Genomic DNA, 16,300 nt, shown 5'->3' on the forward strand with positions numbered 1-16,300 from the left:
GGATGCGTTTTTTCTGGCGCTTGGATTGCTTTATGATGAACCTAATCTAGTGGACCAGGCAGAAAAGGTTTTGCTGGCTCTCTCTCAGGGTCTGGATGAAGCAGAGATTTACTGTCAGAAGTTTAGGAAATGGTCTGTGCTCACTCAGTGGAATGAGTGTGCCCTGGCAGCGATTTTCAGAAAGGGTCTTTCTGAAGCCATTAAGGATGTTATGGTGGGGTTCCCCACGCCTGCGGGTCTGAATGAGTCAATGTCTTTGGCCATTCAGATTGATCGGCGTTTGCGGGAGCGCAAACCTGTGCACCATCTGGCGGTATTTTCTGAGCAGAAGCCAGAGTCTATGCAATGTGACAGGATTCTGAACAGAATTGAAAGGCAAAATCACAGACGTCAGAATGGGTTGTGCTTTTACTGTGGTGATTCTGCTCATGTTATCTCAGATTGTTCTAAGCGCACAAATAGGTTCGCTAAATCTGTCACCATTGGTACTGTACAGCCTAAATTCATTTTGTCTGTTACTTTGATTTGCTCCCTGTCATCCTACTCAGTTATGGCTTTTGTGGATTCAGGCGCTGCCCTGAATTTGATGGATTTGTCATTTGCCAGGTGCTGTGGTTTTATCTTGGAGCCTTTGCAATTTCCTATTCCACTGAAGGGAATTGATGCTACGCCATTGGCCAAGAATAAGCCTCAGTACTGGACTCAAGTGACTATGTGTATGACTCCTGCACATCAGGAGGAGATTCGCTTCCTTGTGTTACATAATTTGCATGACGTTGTCGTGTTGGGTCTGCCATGGCTGCAGGCTCATAATCCAGTCCTGGATTGGAAAGCTATGTTTGTGTCAAGTTGGGGTTGCAAGGGAATTCATGGCGATGCTCCTTTGGTGTCAATTGCTTTTTCAACTCCTTCTGAAGTCCCTGAATTTTTGTCGGACTACCAGAATGTATTTGATGAGCCCAAATCCAGTGCCCTACCTCCTCATAGGGATTGTGATTGTGCTATAAATTTAATTCCTGGTAGTAAGTTCCCTAAGGGACGACTTTTTAATTTATCTGTACCAGAACATGCCGCTATGCGGAGTTATATAAAGGAGTCGTTGGAGAAAGGACATATTCGCACGTCCTCGTCACCGTTGGGTGCGGGGTTCTTTTTTGTGGCCAAGAAGGATGGTTCTCTAAGACCCTGTATAGATTACCGCCTTCTAAATAACATCACGGTCAAATTTCAGTATCCTTTGCCACTGCTGTCCGATCTGTTTGCTCGGATTAGGGGGGCTAGTTGGTTCACCAAGATTGATCTTCGTGGAGCTTATAATCTTGTGCGTATAAAGCAGGGTGATGAATGGAAAACAGCATTTAATACGCCTGAAGGTCATTTTGAGTACTTGGTGATGCCTTTTGGGCTTTCTAATGCCCCGTCCGTGTTCCAGTCCTTCATGCACGATATCTTCCGAGAGTATCTGGATAGATTTATGATTGTGTACCTGGATGATATTTTGGTCTTTTCTGATGATTGGGAGTATCATGTGAAGCAGGTCAGGATGGTTTTTCAGGTCCTGCGTGCCAATGCCTTGTTTGTGAAGGGCTCTAAATGTCTCTTCGGAGTCCAGAAGGTTTCCTTTTTGGGCTTTATTTTTTCTCCTTCTACTATCGAGATGGATCCAGTCAAGGTCCAGGCTATTTATGATTGGACTCAACCTACATCGGTGAAGAGTCTTCAGAAGTTCTTGGGCTTTGCTAATTTTTACCGTCGCTTTATCACTAATTTTTTTAGTGTGGTTAAGCCTTTGCCGGATTTGACCAAAAAGGGTTTTGATGTGACGAATTGGTCTTCTGCGGCCGTGGAGGCCTTTCAGGAGATGAAACGTCGGTTTTCTTTTTTTCTTTAGCTCCTGTCTTGCGTCAGCCGGATGTCTCTCTTCCCTTCCAGGTCGAGGTTGATGCTTCTGAGATTAGAGCAGGGGCTGTCTTGTCGCAGAAAAGCTCTGATAGCTCTGTGATGAGGCCGTGTGCTTTCTTTTCTAGAAAGTTTTCGCCTGCCGAGCGGAATTATGATGTTGGTAATCGGGAGTTGTTGGCAATGAAGTGGTCATTTGAGGAGTGGTGACATTGGCTTGAGGGAGCTACGCATCGTGTGGTGGTCTTGACGGATCACAAGAATTTGACTTACCTCGAGTCTGCCAAACGGTTAAATCCTAGACAGGCTTGATGGTCGCTGTTTTTCTCCTGTTTCAATTTCGTAGTTTCATATCTTCCGGGCTCAAAGAATGTGAAGGCTGATGCCCTTTCCAGGAGTTTTGTGCCTGACTCTCCAGGAGTTTCTGAACTGGCTGGTATCCTCAGAGAGGGGGTGATTTTGTCTGCCATCTCCCCAGATTTGCGGCGGGTGCTGCAGGAATTTCAGACCAATAGACCTGACCGTTGTCCACCGGAGAGACTGTTTGTTCTGGATAGATGGACCAGTAGAGTTATTTCCGAGGTTCATTCTTCAGTGTTGGCGGGTCATCCTGGAATTTTTGGTACCAGAGATTTGGTGGCAAGGTCCTTTTGGTGGCCTTCCTTGTCGCGGGATGTGCGTTCCTTTGTGCAGTCCTGTGGGATTTGTGCCCGGGCCAAGCCTTGCTGTTCTCGTGCCAGTGGATTGCTTTTGCCTTTGCCTGTCCCTAAGAGGCCCTGGACGCATATTTCCATGGATTTTATTTCGGATCTTCCAGTCTCTCAGAGGATGTCTGTCATCTGGGTGGTTTGTGATCGTTTTTCTAAAATGGTCCATCTGGTGCCCTTGCCTAAGCTGCCTTCCTCCTCCGATTTGGTTCCGCTGTTTTTTCAGAATGTGGTTCGTTTGCATGGTATTCCAGAGAACATTGTGTCTGACAGAGGATCCCAGTTTGTGTTCAGATTTTGGCGGTCCTTTTGTGCTAAGATGGGCATTGATTTGTCTTTTTCTTCGGCTTTCCATCCTCAGACAAATGGCCAAACCGAACGAACTAATCAGACTTTGGAGACCTATCTGAGATGCTTTGTTTCTGCTGATCAGGATGATTGGGTGACCTTCTTGCCATTGGCTGAGTTCGCCCTTAATAATCGGGCCAGTTCGGCTACTTTGGTTTCACCTTTTTTTTGTAATTCTGGTTTTCATCCTCGTTTTTCTTCAGGGCAGGTTGAGCCTTCGGACTGTCCTGGTGTAGATTCTGTGGTGGACAGGTTGCAGCAAATTTGGACTCATGTAGTGGACAATTTGACATTGTCCCAGGAGAAGGCTCAACGTTTCGCCAACCGCCGTCGCCGTGTTGGTCCTCGACTTCGTGTTGGGGATTTGGTTTGGTTATCTTCTCGTTATGTTCCTATGAAGGTTTCTTCTCCTAAGTTTAAGCCTCGTTTCATTGGTCCTTATAAGATTTCTGAAATTCTCAACCATGTGTCATTTCGTTTGGTCCTTCCAGCTTCCTTTTTCATCCATAATGTGTTCCATAGGTCGTTGTTGCGGAGGTATGTGGCGCCTATGGTTCCCTCCGTTGATCCTCCTGCTCCGGTGTTGGTTGAGGGGGAGTTGGAGTATGTTGTGGAAAAAATTTTGGATTCTCGTATTTCGAGACGGAAGCTCCAGTACCTGGTTAAGTGGAAGGGCTATGGTCAGGAGGATAATTCCTGGGTTGTTGCCTCCGATGTCCATGCTGCCGATTTAGTTCGTGCCTTTCATTTGGCTCGTCCTGATCGGCCTGGGGGTCCTGATGAGGGTTCAGTGACCCCTCCTCAAGGGGGGGGGGTACTGTTGTGAATTCCGTTCTCGAACTCCCTCCTGTGGTCATGAATGGTACTTCGGCGAGTTCTGTCCGTGGACTCCCTCTGGTGGCTGTGAGTGGAACTGCTGGTTCTGAGGTTGTTTCCTCAGCTACCCTCGTTTGCGGCTAGGCTGGCTTTTCTATATAACTCCACTCAGATCGTTACTTCATGCCAGCTGTCAATGTATCGGTACTGGTTCAGATCTCTCTCGGATCTTTCTGATGACCTGTCTACTCCAGCAGAAGCTAAGTCCCTGCTAGTTCATTTGTTGTTCATTGTGTACTGAATATATTTATTAGTACTTGCTAAGTTCTTGTCCAGCTTGCTAATATATTGCCTTGCTAGCTGGAAGCTCTGGGGTGCAGAGTGGCACCTCCGCACCGTGAGTCGGTGCGGGGGTCTTTTTGCACACTCTGCGTGGCTTTTTGTAGTTTTTTGTGCTGACCGCATAGATTCCTTTCCTATCCTCAGTCTATTTAGTAAGTCTGGCCTCCTTTGCTGAAAACCTGTTTCATTCCTGTGTTTGTGACTTTCCTCTTAACTCACAGTCAATATTTGTGGGGGGCTGCCTTTTCCTTTGGGGAATTTCTCTGAGGCAAGGTAAGGCTTTATTTTCTATCTTTAGGGGTAGTTAGCTCTTAGGCTGTGAAGAGGCGTCTAGGGAGAGTTAGGTACGCTCCACGGCTATTTCTAGTGTGTGCGATAGGATTAGAGTTTGCGGTCAGCAAAGATCCCACTCCCCAGAGCTTGTCCTGTTTTCTAGTTTAACCATCAGGTCATTCCAGGTGCTCCTAACCACCAGGTCATAACAGTTAGCACAGCTGAAAACAGTTTGGCTGATTAGAGAACCTATAAACCTGACCTTCCTTTGAGCTAGTTGAAAATCTGGATCTGGAGTACTGCATTTATTGGTTCCAATAAACTCTCAAAATGAAAAAGAACTTTCATGTGAAACTTGACAGTCTATTCTTGTTCTTAGAAATGAAGGCTATTTCATGCGAGAAATTGGCAAGAAAACAACGGTGTGTACTGATCCCTTCTGCGGACAGCACAGCAACAGGCTCTAACCAGAGTAGAAGGAACATTGGGAGGCCATGCTGCACAACTGAGCAAAAAGACAAGTACATTAGAGTATGTAGTTTGAGAAATCGACACATCACAGGTTCTCAACTGGCAGCTTCATGAAATAGTACATGCAAAATGCCAGTGTCAACGTCTACAGTAAAGAGGCGTCTCCGGGAATCTGGCCTTCAGGCAGAGTGGCAAAGAAAAAGCCATATCTGAGACTGGCTAATAAAAGGAAAATATTAATATGGGCAAAAGAACACATAGACATTGGACAAAGGAAGATTGGAATAAAGTGTTATGGACAGTCGAATCCAAGTTTGATGTGTTTGGATCACACAGAAGAACATTTGTGAGACGCAGAACAACTGAAAAGATGAGTGTCTGACGCCATCTGTCAAGCATGGTGGAGGTAATGTGATGGTCTGGGGTTGCTTTGGTGCTGGTAAAGTGGGAGATTTGTACAAGTAAAAGGGATTTTGAATAGGGAAGGCTGTCACTCCATTTTGCAACGCCATGCCATACCCTGTGGTCCGGGCCGGCGTCAGCACCCGGTGCACCTGGGCAAGTGCCGGGGCCCTGGGGAGACGGGGGGGCCCACTCACGCTGTCTGGGATACAGCGCACACACACTGGTGTAAGGGACCCAGGAGCTGGAGGGGCCTGCGGTCAGAATTTTTACAAACCAGAGCGGTGTGTGTGAGGAGGAAGCAGGAGTCAGCATTGTGACAGACAGCTGGGAGAGGCAGCCAGTGCTGAGCAAGAGGAGGGCGGGACTTTCCAGCATCCAATCCCGGCTGAGCGCGGGTTTAGTGCAGTTCCAGTGTGCTGTGCTCCCGTCCCGTCACACAGTACTACAGTCAGGAGTGAGTCACGAAGCAGCCCCCCTCCCCCAGTGAGTTTTGTCTGAGCCTGTGTTGTATAAGTTTATGGACGGTGTCCTGACAGGCTCTAGTCGGGTCCCTGCAGCCGACCATCCTCAGTGAGTTGGCTACTGTGCTCATTGACAGCGCCAATCAGCACAGCAGCTGCCACAGTATGTCCTGAGTCTGACCCGTCTGTATCATGAAAATAGCAGAGCTGAGTACACCTTCACCTCCTGCAGAGAAGCATAACCTGCCCCCTGACAGGACACAGCAGCCCCCTCTCAAGATTCCCTGCATTTACTTCTCCAAACTTCAGTCTTCAGAATGGAGCTGTGGTGTCCTGTCAGGGGGCAGATGTGGGGCACAGAAGCCTTATCCTTCTCTGTTCTCTGTAGGGGGCTTATCAGGATTTATAGCCATTGAACAGGCTCCTCTTCTAGAGATGTAATGTAACATGACCACACACTGTATGTATGTATATATATACACAGACATACATATATATATATATATATATATATATATATATATATATATATATATATATATATATATATATATATATATATATATATATATATATATATATACATACACAAACACAGTATATGGTTAAAGTGTGACACAAATTCCACAGTACTATAGAAAAGTAATTGAGGCCAGACTCCAGCATGAGAAGCTAATGAGAGAAGATCTGCAGGGGGAATAAAGGGTCTTAGTCCTCACTCACACGAGTGTATAACACGTCTGAGTGCTATGTGATGTTTATTGGATAACACTCGGCATAAAAGTTATACTATAGGGCATAGCAGATCTGTGATTTTTTTCTGCAGACCAAATTCGTGTGTGGAAAAATCTGCAGCACGCTTCGAGTGGCTCTGGAATTCGGATTACACGGACCCATTGAAATCTATGGATGCGTGTGAAACTTCAGGCTGCACTCAGCTGTCATCTGAGTGCAGTCTGACATCCACGGCCTCAGACAGTAGAGAAGATGTAGAAATTAAGTGTCCTTGTCTTCTCAATATGCTCCGATTATCTCATGCAAGAGAATCAGATGACACTCGGATGAGAGTTTGATCCGAGTGTCAGTGGCATAATCGAGCCGATTCTCTCACATGAGAGAATCATCACTCGTGGGACCCCGGTCTTACACTTTTTTCAGCTGGACAATTATTTTATATATTTTAATTATTCCTAATATTCCCGAAAACTTTATAATATAAGTATCCTTCTTCCCAAACCCACTGACCTAAGTAGGGCCACCATCAGGGCATTACTGCCCTTACTGGATGGGGCCCGATGAGCAGATGGGCCCCCTCTCCTCTGCTCAGCGGGCCCCAGCTAAAGGCTTCTGCCACTTCAGCAACTTGTTCCTGTGTGGGAGATTGCTACCGCACGGCAACAGTTAACATCCACCAGCCAATCACAGGCCAGCAGCTGACATCAGGGGGCCCTTAGCCGGCATATGACATCACTGTCATATGCCAAAGCGAAGGTCAGGGCCTCAGATGCATCGAGTGGAGGACACTGTTGGATTTTTTTTGTAAAGCCGTGGTATGGGGCATATTATACACTATGGGGGTGCATTATACCGCTATGGGGCTGAATTATACTACTATATATAGTAGTGTATATACTTGCGAGAACCTCACATCACTTCACCCTGCACAGCCGCCCGTTCTTTGGACAGGAGTGTGCAGCTGCATAGAAAAACGGATGATTTGGGTGAAGCAATGCAAGGCTCGCGCATCGCTCTCGCATAATTTGCATATAAGGGGATGACTTATATAAGGCCCCTCTGCTGTATGGTATTGTAGAATTTACAATAGCTATCATTCATGTAAGGGTTTGTTTCCATTTGCGAGAAACACGTCCGTGTCTCGCATGTGGAAACCAAGCTCTGGCGCCGGCACTCCAGAGCGGAGCGTGCGGCCGCATAGGAACATATGGAGCTGCACAGCTCCGCTCCCAAGTGCCGGCACCAGAGCTTAGTTTCCACATGCGAGACACGGACGTGTTTCTCGCAAATGGAAACAAGCCCTAAGAAGTGAAATCTGGCATTGTACTATACCTATATTTCTCTGCTGTATCTGCATCATGAATAGTGGCATGTGTTAAAAGGGGGAGGGGGGGACCCACTGAGACTCTTTCGCCCGGGGCCCTCAAAAACCTGGAGCCGGCCCTGCTGTGGACAGCGCTTGATTGGAGCCAATTTCATCCTACAACAGGACAATGATCCAAAGCACACCTCCAAATTATGCAAGAACTATTTAGGGCGGCAGCAGGCAGCTGGTATTCTATCTGTAATGGAGTGGCCAGCGCAGTCACCAGATCTCAACCCCATTGAGCTGTTGTGGGAGCAGCTTGACCGCATGGTACGCAAAAAGTGCCCATCAAGCCAAACCAACTTGTGGGAGGGGCTTCTGGAAGCATGGGGTGAAGTTTCTCCAGATAACCTCAGCAAATTAACTGCTAGAATTCCAAAGGTCTGCAATGCTGTAATTGCTGCAAAGGGAGCATTCTTTGACAAAAGCAAAGTTTGAAGGAGAAAATTATTATTTAAAATAAAAATCTTTTTTTCAAACCTTGTCAATGTCTGGACTATGAGTTTTCATGGAAAACACAAAATTGTCTGGGTCACCCTAAACTTTTGAACGGTAGTGTATATATATATATATATATATATATACAGTGCCTACAAGTAGTATTCAACCCCCTGCAGATTTAGCAGGTTTAATAAGATGCAAATAAGTTAGAGCCTTCAAACTTCAAACAAGAGCAGGATTTATTAACAGATGCATAAATCTTACAAACCAAAAAGTTTTGTTGCTCAGTTAAATTTTTATAAATTTTAAACATAAAAGTGTGGGTCAATTATTATTCAACCCCTAGGTTTAATATTTTGTGGAATAACCTTTGTTTGCAATTACAGCTAATAATCGTCTTTTATAAGACCTGATCAGGCCGGCACAGGTCTCTGGAGCTATCTTGGCCCACTCCTCCATGCAGATCTTCTCCAAGTTATCTAGGTTCTTTGGGTGTCTCATGTGGACTTTAATCTTGAGCTCCTTCCACAAGTTTTCAATTGGGTTAAGGTCAGGAGACTGACTAGGCCACTGCAACACCTTGATTTTTTGCCTCTTGAACCAGGCCTTGGTTTTCTTGGCTGTGTGCTTTGGGTCATTGTCTTGTTGGAAGATGAAATGACGACCCATCTTAAGATCCTTGATGGAGGAGCGGAGGTTCTTGGCCAAAATCTCCAGGTAGGCCGTGCTATCCATCTTCCCATGGATGCGGACCAGATGGCCAGGCCCCTTGGCTGAGAAACAGCCCCACAGCATGATGCTGCCACCACCATGCTTGACTGTAGGGATGGTATTCTTGGGGTCGTATGCAGTGCCATCCAGTCTCCAAATGTCACGTGTGTGGTTGGCACCAAAGATCTCGATCTTGGTCTCATCAGACCAGAGAACCTTGAACCAGTCAGTCTCAGAGTCCTCCAAGTGATCATGAGCAAACTGTAGACGAGCCTTGACATGACGCTTTGAAAGTAAAGGAACCTTACGGGCTCGTCTGGAACGGAGACCATTGCGGTGGAGTACGTTACTTATGGTATTGACTGAAACCAATGTCCCCACTGCCATGAGATCTTCCCGGAGCTCCTTCCTTGTTGTCCTTGGGTTAGCCTTGACTCTTCGGACAAGCCTGGCCTCGGCACGGGAGGAAACTTTCAAAGGCAGTCCAGGCCGTGGAAGGCTAACAGTAGTTCCATAAGCCTTCCACTTCCGGATGATGCTCCCAACAGTGGAGACAGGTAGGCCCAACTCCTTGGAAAGGGTTTTGTACCCCTTGCCAGCCTTGTGACCCTCCATGATCTTGTCTCTGATGGCCTTGGAATGCTGCTTTGTCTTTCCCATGTTGACCATGTTTGAGTGCTGTTCACAAGTTTGGGGAGGGTCTTAAATAGTCAGAAAAGGCTGGAAAAAGAGATAATTAATCCAAACATGTGAAGCTCATTGTTCTTTGTGCCTGAACTACTTCTTAATACTTTAGGGGAACCAAACAGAATTCTGGGGGGTTGAGGGGTTGAATAATAAATGACCCTCTGAAAAGACTTTTCCCAATTTAAAAAAAAAATAAACAAAGAAATAACATTCTTTTTTGCTGCAGTGCATTTCACACTTCCAGGCTGATCTACAGTCCAAATGTCACAATGCCAAGTTAATTCCAAATGTGTAAACCTGCTAAATCTGCAGGGGGTTGAATACTACTTGTAGGCACTGTATATACAGTGCCTACAAGTAGTATTCAACCCCTTGCAGATTTAGCAGGTTTACACATTTGGAATTAACTTGGCATTGTGACATTTGGACTGTAGATCAGCCTGGAAGTGTGAAATGCACTGCAGCAAAAAAGAATGTTATTTCTTTGTTTATTTTTTTTTTAAATTGTGAAAAGTTGTTTCAGAGGGTCATTTATTATTCAACCCCTCAACCCACCAGAATTCTGTTTGGTTCCCCTAAAGTATTAAGAAGTAGTTCAGGCACAAAGAACAATGAGCTTCACATGTTTGGATTAATTATCTCTTTTTCCAGCCTTTTCTGACTATTTAAGACCCTCCCCAAACTTGTAACACCACTCATACATGGTCAACATGGGAAAGACAAAGGAGCATTCCAAGGCCATCAGAGACAAGATCGTGGAGGGTCACAAGGCTGGCAAGGGGTACAAAACCCTTTCCAAGGAGTTGGGCCTACCTGTCTCCACTGTTGGGAGCATCATCCGGAAGTGGAAGGCTTATGGAACTACTGTTAGCCTTCCACGGCCTGGACAGCCTTTGAAAGTTTCCTCCCGTGCCGAGGCCAGGCTTGTCCGAAGAGTCAAGGCTAACCCAAGGACAACAAGGAAGGAGCTCCGGGAAGATCTCATGGCAGTGGGGACATTGGTTTCAGTCAATACCATAAGTAAAGTACTCCACCGCAATGGTCTCCGTTCCAGACGAGCCCGTAAGGTACCTTTACTTTCAAAGCGTCATGTCAAGGCTTGTCTACAGTTTGCTCATGATCACTTGGAGGACTCTGAGACTGACTGGTTCAAGGTTCTCTGGTCTGATGAGACCAAGATCGAGATCTTTGGTGCCAACCACACACGTGACGTTTGGAGACTGGATGGCACTGCATACGACCCCAAGAATACCATCCCTACAGTCAAGCATGGTGGTGGCAGCATCATGCTGTGGGGCTGTTTCTCAGCCAAGGGGCCTGGACATCTGGTCCGCATCCATGGGAAGATGGATAGCACGGCCTACCTGGAGATTTTGGCCAAGAACCTCCGCTCTTCCATCAAGGATCTTAAGATGGGTCATCATTTTATCTTCCAACAAGACAACGACCCAAAGCACACAGCCAAGAAAACCAAGGCCTGGTTCAAGAGGCAAAAAATCAAGGTGTTGCAGTGGCCTAGTCAGTCTCCTGACCTTAACCCAATTCAAAACTTGTGGAAGGAGCTCAAGATTAAAGTCCACATGAGACACCCAAAGAACCTAGATAACTTGGAGAAGATCTGCATGGAGGAGTGGGCCAAGATAACTCCAGAGACCTGTGCCGGCCTGATCAGGTCTTAGAAAAGACGATTATTAGCTGTAATTGCAAACAAAGGTTATTCCACAAAATATTAAACCTAGGGGTTGAATAATAATTGACCCACACTTTTATGTTTAAAATTTATAAAAATTTAACTGAGCAACAAAACTTTTTGGTTTGTAAGATTTATGCATCTGTTAATAAATCCTGCTCTTGTTTGAAGTTTGAAGGCTCTAACTTATTTGCATCTTATTAAACCTGCTAAATCTGCAGGGGGTTGAATACTACTTGTAGGCACTGTATATATATATATATATATATATATATATATATATATATATATATATATATATATAGTGGTGATACGCTACCTGAGTGTGTTGGGGGACACTCGCTTGGCATGGCATTTAAGCACTCCGGCACGATTTCTCCACTTAAACAGTCGATTCCGGTTTATTAAACGTCATAAACCATAACACAAACAGTTCATTATTTACATCAATGGAACACATTAACCATCGATAACCATCGTTAACCATCGATAGTCTGTTCCAATGGCAGATCCGTGTCTGCCCGTAACCCCTTGTTACCTGGAGTTACCTTATACGAGCTCCGGCTCCATATACTGACTCCTGCCAGTGCTGGTTCACAGGGGAAAGCTGCCTCACTGGGATCACCGTCCTTGTGACCAGGGCACCTCGGATAGTCCAGACCCACAGTAGGAACTGTAGCCTCCCCAATACAGAAGCCGTCACAGGTTCTGTAGTTGCAGCCTCTCCATGTGCTTTCAGGAAGTCCAAACAAAGGCACTTTCAACATACAGGCCATCAGTCCATGATCTTACCAGGTGCTTGCAGGACTCCAGTCCAACCCAGGACAATCCAACACCCTGACCATTCCAGGACTCACACTCTTATCAGGTGCTTGCAGGACTCCGGTCCATACCAGGACAATCCAACACCTCATCCACAGTCTCAGGTGATTCCAGGAAGACTCCACTCATAGGAGCTTCCAACACCGACTGTCCAGGACCTTGCACAGGACCCATGTGACCCACACCCTGGTCACATTACATACCTGTAACCACTCCCCTGGGTGGGAGTGTGGGTGTGTGTGGCTAGTTTGACCCTCCCATCTCTCATAACTAGCCCTGCCAATCTCCCATTAGAACTACACAATTACACGTGGGACTACAGGTCCCAGCACACCAACTTAACTTCAGACTGACAGCGCAGAGTGACCTCCTCTGCGACACACATACCGGCCATTTATAATCCTGCCGGACTTTCTCTCATCACCATTATGCCTCCAAGCGCATCTTGAAGCGCACACACAGCGCCCCCTGGCTGTAACATTGGTCACTGCACCACAATATATATATATATATATATATATATATATATATATATATATATATATATATATATATATATATATATATACACCACATCCTAGATATCACTGAATGAAATATTTCAGTTGCAAATCTTTATTCATTACATAGTGGAATGTGTTGAGAACAATAAAACATAAAAATGATCAAAGTAGATCAAAACGAATATCTATGGAAGTCTGGATTTGGAATGATACTCAAAATCAAAGTGGAAAATCAAATTACTGGCTGATTCATCTTCAGTGGAAATGCCTCAAGACAAGGAAATGATGTTCAGTTGTGTGTGTTGCCTCCATGTGCCTGTATGACCTCCCTACAGCTCCTGGGCATGCTCCTGATGATGAGATGAGGTGGCAGATGGTCTCCTGAGGGATCTCCTCTCAAACCTGGACTAAAGGTACCTTCACACTGAACAACTTAACAACGATAACAATAGCGATCCGTGACGTTGCAGCGTCCTGGATAGCGATATTGTTGTGTTTGACACGCAGCAGCGATCAGGATCCTGCTGTGACATCATTGGTCGGAGCTAGAAGGCCAGCACCTTGTTTTGTCGCTGGATCACCCGCTGACATCGCTGGATCGGTGTGTGTGACACCGATCCAGCGATGTGTTCACTTGTAGCCAGGGTAAATATCAGGTTACTAAGTGCAGGGCCGCGCTTAGTAACCCGATATTTACCCTGTAAAAGTAAAAAAAAAACACTACATACTCACCTTCTGATGTCTGTCACGTCCCCCGCCGGCGGCTTCCCTGCACTGAATGTGTCAGCGCCGGCCGGCCGTAAAGCAGAGCACAGCGGTGACGCCACTGTGGGTCAATGGTGTGGGAAGGCTTTTCTTTGGAGGGCCACACAACCCTCCATGTGCTAGCCAGAGGTACCATGACTGCCATTATGTACCTTGATGGGATCCTCAGATCCATTGTGAGACCGTATACAGATGCAGTTGGCTCTGAGTTCCTTCTGATGTTTGACAATGCTAGGCCTTGTGTGGCTGAAGTGTGTCAGCAGTTCTTGCATGAAGAAGGCATTGAACCTATAGACTGGCCTGCTCATTCCCCAGACCTGAATCTAAACGAACATATCTGGGACATCATGTCTCATTCCATTCACCAATGCCATGTTGCACCACAGATTGTCCAGGAGCTGACTGATGCGTTAATCCAGGTCTTTGAGGAGATCCCTCAGGAAAACATTTGCCACCTCATCTGTAGCATGCCCAGGTGTTTTAGGGAGTGTCATGCAAGCAAGTGGAGGCCACGCACACTACTTAACATCATTTTTTGTCATGAGGCATTTCCACTGAAGTTGGATCAGCTTGTAATTTGATTTTCCACTTTGGCTTTGAGCATTATTCCAAATCCAGACCTCCATGGAATATTAATTGTCATTTACAATGATAATTTTTATGTTGCATTGTTCTCAACACATTCCTCTATGTAATGAATAAAGATTTGCAACTAGATTATTGATTTCCTGGCGCCTGCGCACTGCAGTACTTTGCTCTGCCCTCAACAGGGCAGACAAAGTACATCTGCACCAGAGCCACAGCGTGAATACAAGAAGAGGATGTCATCGTAAGAAGATGGGAGGCCCCGGACCGGATCGCAACACCCATTGGACCCGGACTGCAGCGGGACCTCCCCTGGGTGAGTATAATCTAACCTATTTTTTTCATCTTTCAGGATACATCAGGGGCTTATCTACAGCATTACATAATTCTGTAGATAAGCCCCTGATGCTGGTGGGCTTAGCTCACCTTTGATTTTGGGGGTGACATGTTCCCTTTAATTCCTTGATATCAAGGATGTGGTACAGTATTTTAGTGTTCCCTTTCTGTAATGTCCATTGCCTGCGCACTCACATGGTTGTCCTGCTCTCTCCATTCAGGGACACCAACATACTCACCACCCCGACTGTAGCAGTGTCCTTGCATTCCTCTCCTTCATTCCCCTGTGCACACCACACAGGCTTCCTGTTGCATGCCTAGTGCGCACACTACCCTGCGCACCTGCATAGGTGTCTCCAGCCAATAGCTGGGAGGCATCTTGCATAAAATGCACCCTCCCCATTAGGGTGGTGCCTGAGCAACCCCTTTAAGCTCTTAGAGGTAGTGCATGTGCAGCTGTATATTGCCAGGTCACCTATCCTTAGTCTAATATAGTTATTTCCTTATTCAATTTCATCCCTGTAGTCTTGTGTAATGTATTCACGACCCTGAAGCTGCTCTGGCAGTACCTGAACCCTCTGTTTCCCAAGGCCTATGCGTCTAAACGTGAACCTTTACCTGAAGTGCACATTATCTGAAATGTCCGTCAGTCTCCAAATCCTTCCTGTCTGTGTTTCCGTTCCGGTTTCCCCTTCCAGCATACCTGACCCTTGGGATTCGCAGCTGCGATACTAGGGTGCTGCCTACGAGTGGTACCTGGTGGCTACCTGCAGCTTAACCTTGACTTTAGCCTCAGAAAATCGAGTGGACACCATATAGCTGCTTAGCTACTCTCCTTCTAGGCAAGTCAGGCCCCGTGGCACAGTGGGTCCACGAACCACATATGCCCCTGGCAAGTATGACACTTTTCTCCCACTTATTTATAAAGAAATAAAAAAAGATTGAAAAATACAAAAATAAAAATACAAATGTATAGCTTCTTCATGCAATCATAAAATAAATTAACCTGATCGGTAAAGGATGTAATGAGAAAAAAATTCTAAACTCCAAAATTGCCGTTTTTCGGCTGCCACAGCACAGAAAGCATTGCAATGGGAGGTGATCAAAACATCATATCGCTAAAGTAGTATAAATAAAAACATCAGGTCAGGTTGCAAAATATAAGCCCTTAGATTGCCCCATCGACTGAAAATGTAAAATGTTGCAAATCTCGGAAAATGACAACACAAGCAAATTTCTTCAAATTACATTTTTTATCCATAAAAACTTTTGCATGTTTGATATCATCATAGTCAATGTGAACTGGAAAATAATATTGCCAGGTCACTTTTACTGTATAGTGGATGCTGTATAACAAAAGTCAAATAACAAATGCTGAATTGTAGATAAAACCCTCGGGAGAAATAGTGCAAATAGAGTCTTATCCAACAAACATTATAAGTATTTTCATCAGATTGTGTTAACCTGATATGTAGTATTATGCATTTTAAGTTGATGTTAAGCTGCTGTGGATCCAGGGAGATCTGCAGAATTTGTGGATATTTCCCTCACTACCGATTAATGAAGACAATAATGCAAATAAATGTATTAACTTGCTCTTTTAATTGACAGGAACTTTTCCTTCAGGAAACAACCATATACAAAATTTAGAGAACATTGTAAATTTTTCTTTTCTCTCAATTTTGCTTTGACTTTTTTTTTCCTTCTTTTCAGTATATCACTTGATAAAATGAATAGGATTATTCAAAAGAATAACTTGTCCCATAATAAACAAGCCCACATATGTCTATATCAATGGGAAATTAAAAAGTTATGGTTCTTGGAAGAAGGAAAGGAAAAAAATGAAAACAGAAATCCTGAAAATTGCTTAGTCGGGAGGGGGTTCAAGTTCAAAATATCTCATTAATGTTTAATACTTGGCCCCATTGCCATGTACA

This window comes from Ranitomeya variabilis, chromosome 1, assembly GCF_051348905.1.
Source record: "Ranitomeya variabilis isolate aRanVar5 chromosome 1, aRanVar5.hap1, whole genome shotgun sequence".
NCBI classification, from domain to species: domain Eukaryota; kingdom Metazoa; phylum Chordata; class Amphibia; order Anura; family Dendrobatidae; genus Ranitomeya; species Ranitomeya variabilis.